The sequence below is a fragment of the Castor canadensis genome, chromosome 11 (genome assembly GCF_047511655.1).
Source record: "Castor canadensis chromosome 11, mCasCan1.hap1v2, whole genome shotgun sequence".
Classification (NCBI taxonomy): domain Eukaryota; kingdom Metazoa; phylum Chordata; class Mammalia; order Rodentia; family Castoridae; genus Castor; species Castor canadensis.
Window position 1 is genome coordinate 17,562,905 of NC_133396.1, and position 10,197 is coordinate 17,573,101.

General features: G+C 41.5%; 1 long non-coding RNA gene across 1 annotated transcript in view; it reads left to right on the forward strand.

Annotated features, from left to right (window-relative positions):
- The window catches only part of LOC141414039 (uncharacterized), a 32,485-nt gene extending 24,083 nt beyond the window's left edge, over nucleotides 1-8,402 (forward strand). Inside the window, exon 3 of the long non-coding RNA XR_012439142.1 lies at nucleotides 8,025-8,402. This is a non-coding gene — a long non-coding RNA (uncharacterized lncRNA). The remainder of the gene's footprint in view (nucleotides 1-8,024) is intronic.
- The last annotated feature ends 1,795 nt before the right edge of the window (nucleotides 8,403-10,197 follow it).

Genomic DNA, 10,197 nt, shown 5'->3' on the forward strand with positions numbered 1-10,197 from the left:
GGCAAACACAACAAGGGGATTGGACTATGAGCACATGATAAAAGCGAGAGCACACAAGGGAGGGGTGAGGATAGGTAAGACACCTAAAAAACTAGCTAGCATTTGTTGCCCTTAATGCAGAGAAACTAAAGCAGATACCTTAAAGCAACTAAGGCCAATAGGAAAAGGGGACCAGGAACTAGAGAAAAGGTTAGATCAAAAAGAATTAACCTAGAAGGTAACACCCACGCACAGGAAATCAATGTGAGTCAATGCCCTGTATAGCTATCCTTATCTCAACCAGCAAAACCCCTTGTTCCTTCCTATTATTGCTTATACTCTCTCTACAACAAAATTAGAGATAAGGGCAAAATAGTTTCTGCTGGGTATTGAGGAGGGGAGCGGGAGGGGGTGGAGTGGGTGGTAAGGGAGGGGGTGGGGGCAGGGGGGAGAAATGAACCAAGCCTTGTATGCACATATGAATAATAAAAGGAAAATGAAAAAAAAAAAAAAGAAATGACCCAAGCCTTGTATGCACATATGAATAATAAAACAATAAAAAAAAGAAAGAAAATTTAATATTAAAAAAAAAACTTAAAGACAAACAACAAAGCTTTGAACAATTAAAAGGACATAGTCTATATTCTGATATGAAAAGAGTCAGTGTGAAGAAAGTACAAATTCTCCATAAATTAATGTATACATTTAGCATGATTGCAATTAAAATATGGTTACTGGTGGGGGGTGGCGCTCCTGGGTTCTTCAGGTCCAACATCTAAGATTATGACACTGCTCCAGGCCTAGCAAAAAACCCCACAAAGAGTAGGAAGATAGCAAGGAACGATTTTCTAGAGAAGTGCAAGTGCCCCCTGAGATGTGAGGCCAGCAGTTTGGGTAAAGACCATCTGCCAGCATGTACTTCTTTCATAATCCAATAAAACAAAATTGAGGGTTAATTATAAATTACAGAACATTCAAATGAGGAAACACTTCAAAGTTACCTAAAAAAGATGTGATAGATAAAAATGATACACATGTGTATATAATGACTTAGCAAGATCTTCATAAAATATTTCTGGTGAAGGCTGGCATAGTGGCTCAACAGGTAGAGTGCCTGCCTAGCTAAGTCTGAGGCTCTGGGTTCAAACTCTAGTACCACCAAAAAAAAAAAAAAAAAAAAGGTCTGCTGAAAATGCGATACAAATCATAATGACTCCCTCATTTCCTTTGTAACATTTTCCAGAGAAACAATGTAATAACCAGGAGTGCCATAGGGGAAAAATGTAATAGTTTACACACACACACACACACACACACACAGAGAGAGAGAGAGAGAGAGAGAGAGAGAGAGAGAGAGAGAGAGAGAGAGAGAGAGGTGCTTGAACACGATAGGGCACGAACTCAGTTGTAAACTGTAATTGTGCAGTTGTCAGGATGGAAACAAAACCTAATCTTCCAGCACCATCTCATGGACATACTGACTACTGCCACGTGACACTGCCCGGTGTCCTATTTGCCATGTGTGGAGGTACATTAGCTCGAGATGTGCCGTCTATCACTGTGCGCGCACAGATACATAGAAGAGGAAGACAGAAGGCTCTTTGACCGTATGGTGGGATTTCTAAAGACTTTCTTTTTTCTTTAACTCGTTGTGTATATACATATTTTAAATTTTGCTACAACAAAACATATTTAAGAAAGAAATGGAGCCAGGCACCGATGGCTCTTGCCTGTTATTCTAGATAGTTGGGAGGCTGAGATCAGGAGCGTCGCGGTTCCAGGCCAGTCCCTGGGACTGGGGGAGGGGGAAGTTTGTGAGATCCCCCTATGGAAAAAGCTGGGTGTGGTGGCACACACTTGTCATCCCAGAGACAGAGGGAAGCGTAAAATAGGAAGATCCTGGTCCAGACGGGAATGAGCAAAAAGTGACATCTTATCTCTAAAAAATAAACTGTAGCTGAGTGATGGTGGCTCACACCTGTAATCCTAGCTACTCAGGAGGCAGAGATCAGGAGGAACGTTTTTTCGAAGCCAGCACGGGCAAATAGTTTGCAAGACCCAATCTCGAACAAACCCATCACAAAAAAGTGCTCAAGGTGTAGGCTCTGAGTTCAAACCCTAGAACAAACAAACAACAAAAAAAACCCCAACAGTGCAAAAAGGGCTGGAAGTGTGGCTCAAGCAGTAGAGTGTCTGCCCAGCAACCGCCCAGCTGAAGTACTGGGTTCAAGCCGCAGTACTGGGGAAAAAAAAAAAAAAGATGGAAAAAAATGGAAATGAAGGTAAAACACACCACATATTCTTTAAATATATATACAAATATATATGTATATACTTTTTTCTTTTTAAGCAAATTTTTTTAACTGCTCCCAGCATGGGAAATTCCTAAAAATGTCACCTAGTAACAGTCAAAGAATAAGTTAAAGTTACAATGTATGAACCCAATGTTTGACATTTTCCTAAACTTACAGAGAGAGCTCAAACAATAAAAGTAATAACCAAAGCCAGGTCCTGGTGGCTCACTCCTGTAATCCTAGCCACTAAGAAGGGAGAGATCAAGAGGATCACAGTTTGAAGCCAGCCCAGGCAAATAGTTCACAACCCCTATCTCGAAAAACCCTATCACAAAAAATTGGGCTGGTGGAGTGGCTCAAGGTGAAGACTCTGAGTTCAAGCCCCATTACTGCAAAAAAAAAAAATAATAATAATATTAACCAAGCCAGCAGGGCAGTGTGAACCCGGGCAGGTTTGATCTTAACAATCAGTGGGGTAACTTGCAAACCATATCCCCACAATCCCCTGGGGACCCTTTGATCACTCAGGAGCTCCAACTAGGACACAATATGGCTTCCTACCAGAGCTAATCAGATGGAGTTCTCTCTTTCCCTAAGTTAGAACAGAACCATCACCACATAGATGCCAGACAATACCATGTCACACAGGGATAAGGCACATCCAGCTACCTGTTTATCTGGGGATTTTGTCTGTACAACACCAAAACTGGTGGAAGTCACAAAATGGACAAAATAAGGGAAGTTAGGTATGTACATAAAATATCAGTGCATGCCATTACAAAGCGGAAAACTTCAATGCTGATGACTTGGTCTATGTGCATAACCTATTTTGATACAGTTCAAGAGATCCTTATTTTTCTTTTCTTCCACTAAATCCAATTATTTTTCCTAAGTCAAATACTTGCCTTTGTATTGTATGGACATAAATTTAGTGAGGGAAAAAAAAAGAAGTTTGTAAGAAAAATAGTTGTTTTTGAGTCATACCACTGGCTTAGAATGTAGCTTTATTTAGTGATTATAAGATTTGCCATTGGTCCATACCCTCTGGTAGTGATATTAAACATATGGGTATGCCTGTAATCCCAGCCCTTGAAAGGCAGAGGCAAGAGGATGAAGGGTTCAAGGTCAGCATGGGCTATATATCCAGAGACCCTGTCATTGTAGTGGAAAGCACTGGGAGGACAGAGACCAAGGTTCTGGTCCTGGTGCTGCTGTTAACTGCTGTGTGATCATGACAAGAAAATTCACCTCTCTGTCTTTGAGTAAGAAGGGAACAATACAGACTGGGTCTGGACCACATAATCTCAGACTTGCCTGTCAAAACTCTGGAAATCCCTGATCGCAAAGATTTGAGTGAGTGCTTACTGTGATAATAGTATGGTGAAATTGTTTTTGACTTGGCCTAAGGAGCAAAAATAATAGCAAACTCATTGCCATCAGCAGCATTCCCTGTACACCTGGCTGAAAGGCAGAACGGCAGTTCTTTTTTTTGGGGGGGGTTACTGGGATTTGAACTCAGGGCCTCACACTTGGTAGGCAGGTTGTCTACCACTTGAGCCTCTCCACCAGCAAGAACAGCAGTTCTTAAGTGCAGTCCCTCCCACCCTCAGGCCAGAAGTATTAACATCACCTACATCAGCTATAGCTGTGGCTGTAGTTTGGTGGGGGAGTACTTGCCTAGTGTTTTTGAGTTCAGTTCCTCACACAGGAAAAAAAAAAAAAAGTGCAAATTCTGAGGCTCCATCCCAGATCTACTGAATGCAAGACTCTGGGAATTGGAGCAACATGTTGTTTCCTAACAAGCCTTCTAGGTAATTTTGGTATAGAATCACTTACTTACATAAAATTATTCAACTGATAGCTGATGGTGCCAAGTAACTTATGACACAAAAAGTATGATTGTGGCAGACAAAAAAGAACGAGGTGATTAGTGCAGAACATGATTTCCAAGATTTGTGTAGCACAGCTGGTATGACACTCCATGGTTCCTCAGTAATTTTTTATGTTGAGGAGCTTTTTAAAAATTATTCTAGAGTCCTTGAGTGAGCTGGGTTTAAGGAAAAAAAAAAATATATATATATATACAGAGAGAGAGAGAGAGAGTGAATATAAAGAACAGCTTAAAAAAAAAGCACTATTTATATATTCTGTTCTCCTTCTCACCAAAGAAATTGGGGCAAAACTCAGAGCAGCTGTTTCTAAATTTATGTGCAAATACTTGACTATTAGTTAGCAAGTCTGGCTTACATGGCAAAAACACCTAGGTAAAAAAATAAAAAAAAATTGCAAATAAAATATCTGGACTCACATTAGCTTTAAAGTCTTTTTGTTTGTTTGGTTTTTGTTTTTGGTACTGGATCCAACCCTGTGCCTCAAGCTTGCTAGGCAAGTGCATAGCCCTGTGCTAAATCTCCAACCCCTAAAAATGTTGATTTCAGGGCTATTGATGTAGCTCAGCAGTACATGAAATCCTGGGTTCAATCCCCAGCTCAAAAAAGAAAAAAAAAAAGTTAGTTTCAAAAAACTTAAATTTTATCTCTTTCAAAAAACCCAAAAAACCACTAGTGGAGTGGTTCAAGTGGTAGAATGCCTATCTAGCAAGTGTCAGGCCCTGAGTTCAAACCCACTACACCAATAAACAAATAAGCAAGCAAACAAGCAGCATTAATGTAGCCCCACTCCCCATTATTTTATTGACCATTTCCAAAACATGGCATCACTAGAGTACTAGGGTCTAGAAAATTCTCTTGAAGATAAATGGTGATGTCAGCAATTACAAGAGCAGATTATTATGAGTAGATTATGATACCTTAGTACAGGCTGAGAATTAAAACTGAGTAACTGTGATCTTCCCCCAGGAGGCAACCCTTGCAGGACACATGAGTTCTAAAATCTGCTCTGGCACCATCAGCTTTATGATTTGAATTTCCCTGAGTCTCAATTGTACATTTGAGGACTGGGCCAAACAATCTTTAAGGGCCCTTCCAGATACAAAATTCTGTAATTCTATTGTCCTAATAACTTGAATTTTTCTACATACCAATTTTTTTTTGGTGCAATTGGGTTTGAACTCAGGGATTCACACTTGCAAAGGAGGTACTCTACCGCTTGAGCCACACCTCCAGTTCATTTTGCTCTTATTATTTTTTGGAGGTGGGGTCTTGAGAACTATTTGCCTGGATTGGCCTCGAACCTTGGTCCTCTCAATCTCAGCCTCCCAAGTAGCTAGGATTACAAGTGTGAGCCACTGGCTCCCAGTTTGACATTCCAATTTTGTGAGAAAGTACAAGTACCCAATTATAAGCATATATTGTTAACTAATCCCAATCTTATCTAAACGTCAGTGCTGTACAATGATTATAAGCGTTCATAATTCTGAAGGCTCTAAAGGGCCTCAATTGAAAAATTAATAATATGGTTACAATTCTGCTATTATATATGTTATTCTGTTCTAATTGTATAAACTTTGCCAATGTATATGTGGTATATAATAACTTTCTATTTAACGAACACCTTTTTTTTTTTGCAGGACTGGCGTTTGATCTCAGAGCTTCATGCTTGCTAGGCAGGCTCTTACTACTTGAGCCACTCCGCCAGCCCCTGAACACATGGAATAAAGTGAAAAACTCCATGTTTTGTTCATTCTGAATAGTCTGTTGTTCAATTGTCTCCTAGAAATTTGACAAGTTTTTATTTCTGGCATTTCATTAACATTACTCAATCTTGCTGGATGCAGGTGATTCGTGCCTATAATCCTAGCTACTCAGGAGGCAGAGATCAGAAGGATGGTGGTTCAAAGCCAGCCCCCAGTAAATAATTCTGGAAAACCTAATTTGAAAAAAGCCATCACAAAAAAAGGGCTGGTGGAGTGGTTTACAGTATAGGCCCTGAGTTCAAAACCCAGTACTGCAAAAACAAAACAAAACAAAAATATTATTCAAACTTTTATTTAAATATCACAATGAAACTCTTTTGTATAACTAATATACAAAGAAAGAAAAAACATTACTCAATCTTAAATAACCATAGAGATTGTTGTGTAGAGGTTACAGATGGGATGTGAAGTCAGAACAGTTTAGAGTTGGAAAGAACATTAAAGGTTGATTAATCAGATCCTTTGTTCTACACAGGAGAAAAGTGAGACCCAGAGAAGGTAAAGGCCAGAAATATGGAGATCATTTGGCCAAGAGTTGGAATAAGCCCAGAGCAGTGGTTCACACCTGAAATCTTAGCTACTCAGGAGAGAGATCCAGAGAATAGCAGTTCAGGCTGGCCCCAGGCATAAAAGTGGACCCTACTGAAAAAACAATGAAAGCACTGGGGGCATGATTCAAATGGTAAGAGTACCTGCGTAGTAAGTGCAAGCGAGTCCTTGAGCTCAAACACCAGTATGACGAAAAAAAAAAAAAAAAGTTGAAATAAAGTAGAAGGCCAGTTAATCCCCCATACCCTGGCTTATTTTCAACAGAAATCCTCAATAGATTTCTCTTGGTGCCCAATATTAAGGACAAGCTAAATAGGAAAGCCAAGTTTGTTTACTTCTATATGTAAATCAACTCTACTAGAAAATTGTCTAAGAAGAGATTTTTTTTTCAGTGCTGGGATGGAACTCAGGGTCTTGAACATGCTAGGCAAACACTTACCACTGAGCTACACCCTTCCTAAATTTGACAATTTAAAATTTAACCACTAATATTCACATCATTACAGTATTTAGGGACTTTGCTTACAAATTAGCTCATTTGCTAGAAAGTTATCATAAGAATAATCAGTAGAAGAAGGGGAAAATGAATGAAGGATGTGTGTGGCTCATGCCTGTAATCCTCGCTACTTGCAAGGCTGAGATCAGGATTGTGGTTTGAGGCCTGCTCTGTCAAATAGTTTATGTGACTCCCATCTCCAAAATAACCAGAGAAAAATGGACAGGAGATATGATTCAAGTGGTAGAGTGCTTGCTTTACAAACTCAGAGCTCTGAGTTCAAACCACAGTCTCACAAATAAGTAATGAAAATAAAGAGACAGAGACAGAGAGAGAGAACTCTAGACCAGTGCCATTATCTTAAGGAATGATGTGATTATATGGGTGGAAGGAATGGGTCTAGAAGGGAAAGCCAGAAGGAGCACTGTTGCTAAGAATTATTGTCAGTTGAGCTGAGTGTGTGGCTCATGCCTATTATACCAGCTACTTGGGAGATAGAGGCAGGAGGATCATGAGTTTGAGGCCAGCCCAGGAGAAGTTAGCAAGACTATCTCAAAAACAAAAATAGGGGATATGGTTCAAATGGAAGAGTGCCTTCCCAGCAAGCTCAAGGACCCAAGTTCAAACCTCAGTACAACAAAAAAAGTGTAGTTACCAATCAATATTGTGGAAAACAGAGCCCTACCTCTCTTCTTTGGGGATCCTATAAAATGAGCACATAAAAATTCATGGAGCCAACAAGGCTTTGGTTGCACACTAGTGCAGGTGGTAGGGAACAAGGATCAAGAAAGGAATCCAGATGTGTGCCTCACTGGAGTGGACAGATCTGTCATAGTGGGTTCCACAATATCTAGGAGGACAAGGGGCCTCAGAAATCATTCCCACCCAATCCTCAAAACACATGTTCAAAACGAGGGCTTCCAATAAAAAATAGAAGAGCTGAAAGAACTAAATATGGGTTAAATACTTGCTCTGCTACATAACCAAAATGTTTCCTTTGTGTTCACTTGAGTTCAATAGTGTTAACTTTTCCTATAATTTTTATTTCTAGAACAGACCATACTAGCACTGGACAAGGCAGCACCATCACAAAGAATGAGCAGAATACTGGAATTGACCTATCTGCAAAGAAACTATACAGGGACCACACAAAAAACCCCAAATATATATACAAATGGCTGGTAAGACAACATCAACAGGAAAAGTTAAATCGAAATCAAAATGAGATATCACTTCAAACTCTCTAGGATGGCGGTTCTTTTTTTTTTTTTTAAATTAAATGTGGTGCTGGGGATGAAGCCAGAGCCTTGTGCATGCTGAGCCAGTGATCTACCAACTGAGCTACACCCACAGCCCCCATGGGGTTCTTTCTTCCTCTCATTCTTTCTTTCTTCCTCTCTCTCTCTCTTTCTCTCTCCAGAGGTTTGAACTCAGGGACTCACCCTTGCTAGGCAGGTGCTCTATCACTTGAGCCACTTCACCAGGTCTCTGAACCATGATTCTCCTGATCTCTGCCTTTTGAGCAGCTAGGATTACAGGAGTGCCAGCTGGTATTCTTGAGAGAGAGAGAGAGAGAGAGAATATGAAGAAGGAGGAGGAGGAGAGAGAGCATCAAGTGTGAATTAGAATCCTGGAACATTGTTTTCCAAATACCATGGAATTTGGAAAACAATTTAGAGTACTTCAAAATGTTAAATAGAATTATCATATGGCCCAGAAATTCCGCTCTTCCCTATACACCCCAAAAAACTGGAAAAAATAAATGGTATACTTTTACACCAATCTTCATAGGAGCATTTTTTTAATAGTAAAATGGTGGAAACAACCCAAGTGTCCATCCACAGATAAGTGAATAAAGAAATGTGGTATATGAGGGAGGAGGATGGAGGGGGAGGTGGCCCAAACAATGTATACACATGTGAGTAAATGTAAAAACGATAAAATTAAAAAAAGAAACGTGGTATGGCTATGCAGTGGAGTATTATTCAGCCATAAAAATGAAGTTTCCATACATGCTAAACCATGGTGAACCTTAACAACATTCTGCTTGGTAAAATAAGCCAGTTACAAAGGACAAATATTTCAACATGTGTACACACATATGATATGACATCTATTTCATGATTCCTATTATGTGAGTTGAGTAAAATTCAGTCAGAAAATATGGTGGTTACCAGGGGATGGAGAAGGGAGGAGTGGGGTTGTTTATTATGTACAGAGTTTCTGTTTAAGATTAGTGGCAAAATGGCCGGGAATGGTGGCAAAAGCCTGTAATCTCAGCTCCTCAGGAGGCAAAGGTAGGAGGATCACAGTCTGAGGTCCACCTGGCAAAACCATGAGACACTATCTGAAAGTAAAGAAAAGAAATGAAAGCAAAAAATGCAAAAATGCCTGGGAACCTGGCTCAGGTGGAACAGTGCTTGCAAAATCGCGAGGCCCTGAGTTCAAACTCCAGTACTGCCAAAAAAATTTTTTAAAATGATGAATCTTACGTATGTTTTACCACAAAAATGAATAGTTTCAAAACATGCGATTTTCAAGTCCCTCACAAGAGCTATTGGTCTCTGGGCGGCTCCAAAGGATTCTGGGAACTAGGGGAGGAACCAAAAGGCAAAAATGAGAACGCTGACACAGGGTGCGCAGCCGAGAGGTTTAGAGTGGTTGCTGAGGGATTTCCCAAATCTTCCCACCACATCCACCACTACTTCAACCTAGTAGGCCAACTGTGCCTAATCCGCCACTGCCCTATTAGCCAATCATCGTGCTGCTGCCTGTCCACTCCGGCCAATCCCGAACGTGTTTACTTTGAGCGGGAAAAGCTGCCAGACAGCGAAGTCTGCTAACCGCCCCTACCTAGCCATGTCTCTGGAGGGGGTGGTGGGGGGGGTAACAGACCCGGGAGGCGATTGCCTATTGGCTGGGCGGCGAGCCAATGACCTGTGCGAGACGGGGGACGCGCCTCACAGGAGGGGGCGGGGCGGGGCGCGGCCGGCCGGTGCAGGTCGCGTGCGGGGTCGCGAGCCGGGGGCAGGCAATGTAACGGCCTCTCCGCGGCCCCACCCTCTCCCCGCTCCGGCCCCCCACCCACAGACCGGCTCCAGGCAGCGCCCGGGGCGGCGGCGACAGCGGTGGGGGTGCGGGCTGAGGGACCCAGGCCTCGACGCCCTCCCTCACCCCCGAACCCCAGGAGCGGTACCTAATAATCCAGGAGGGTCTGGGGGGCC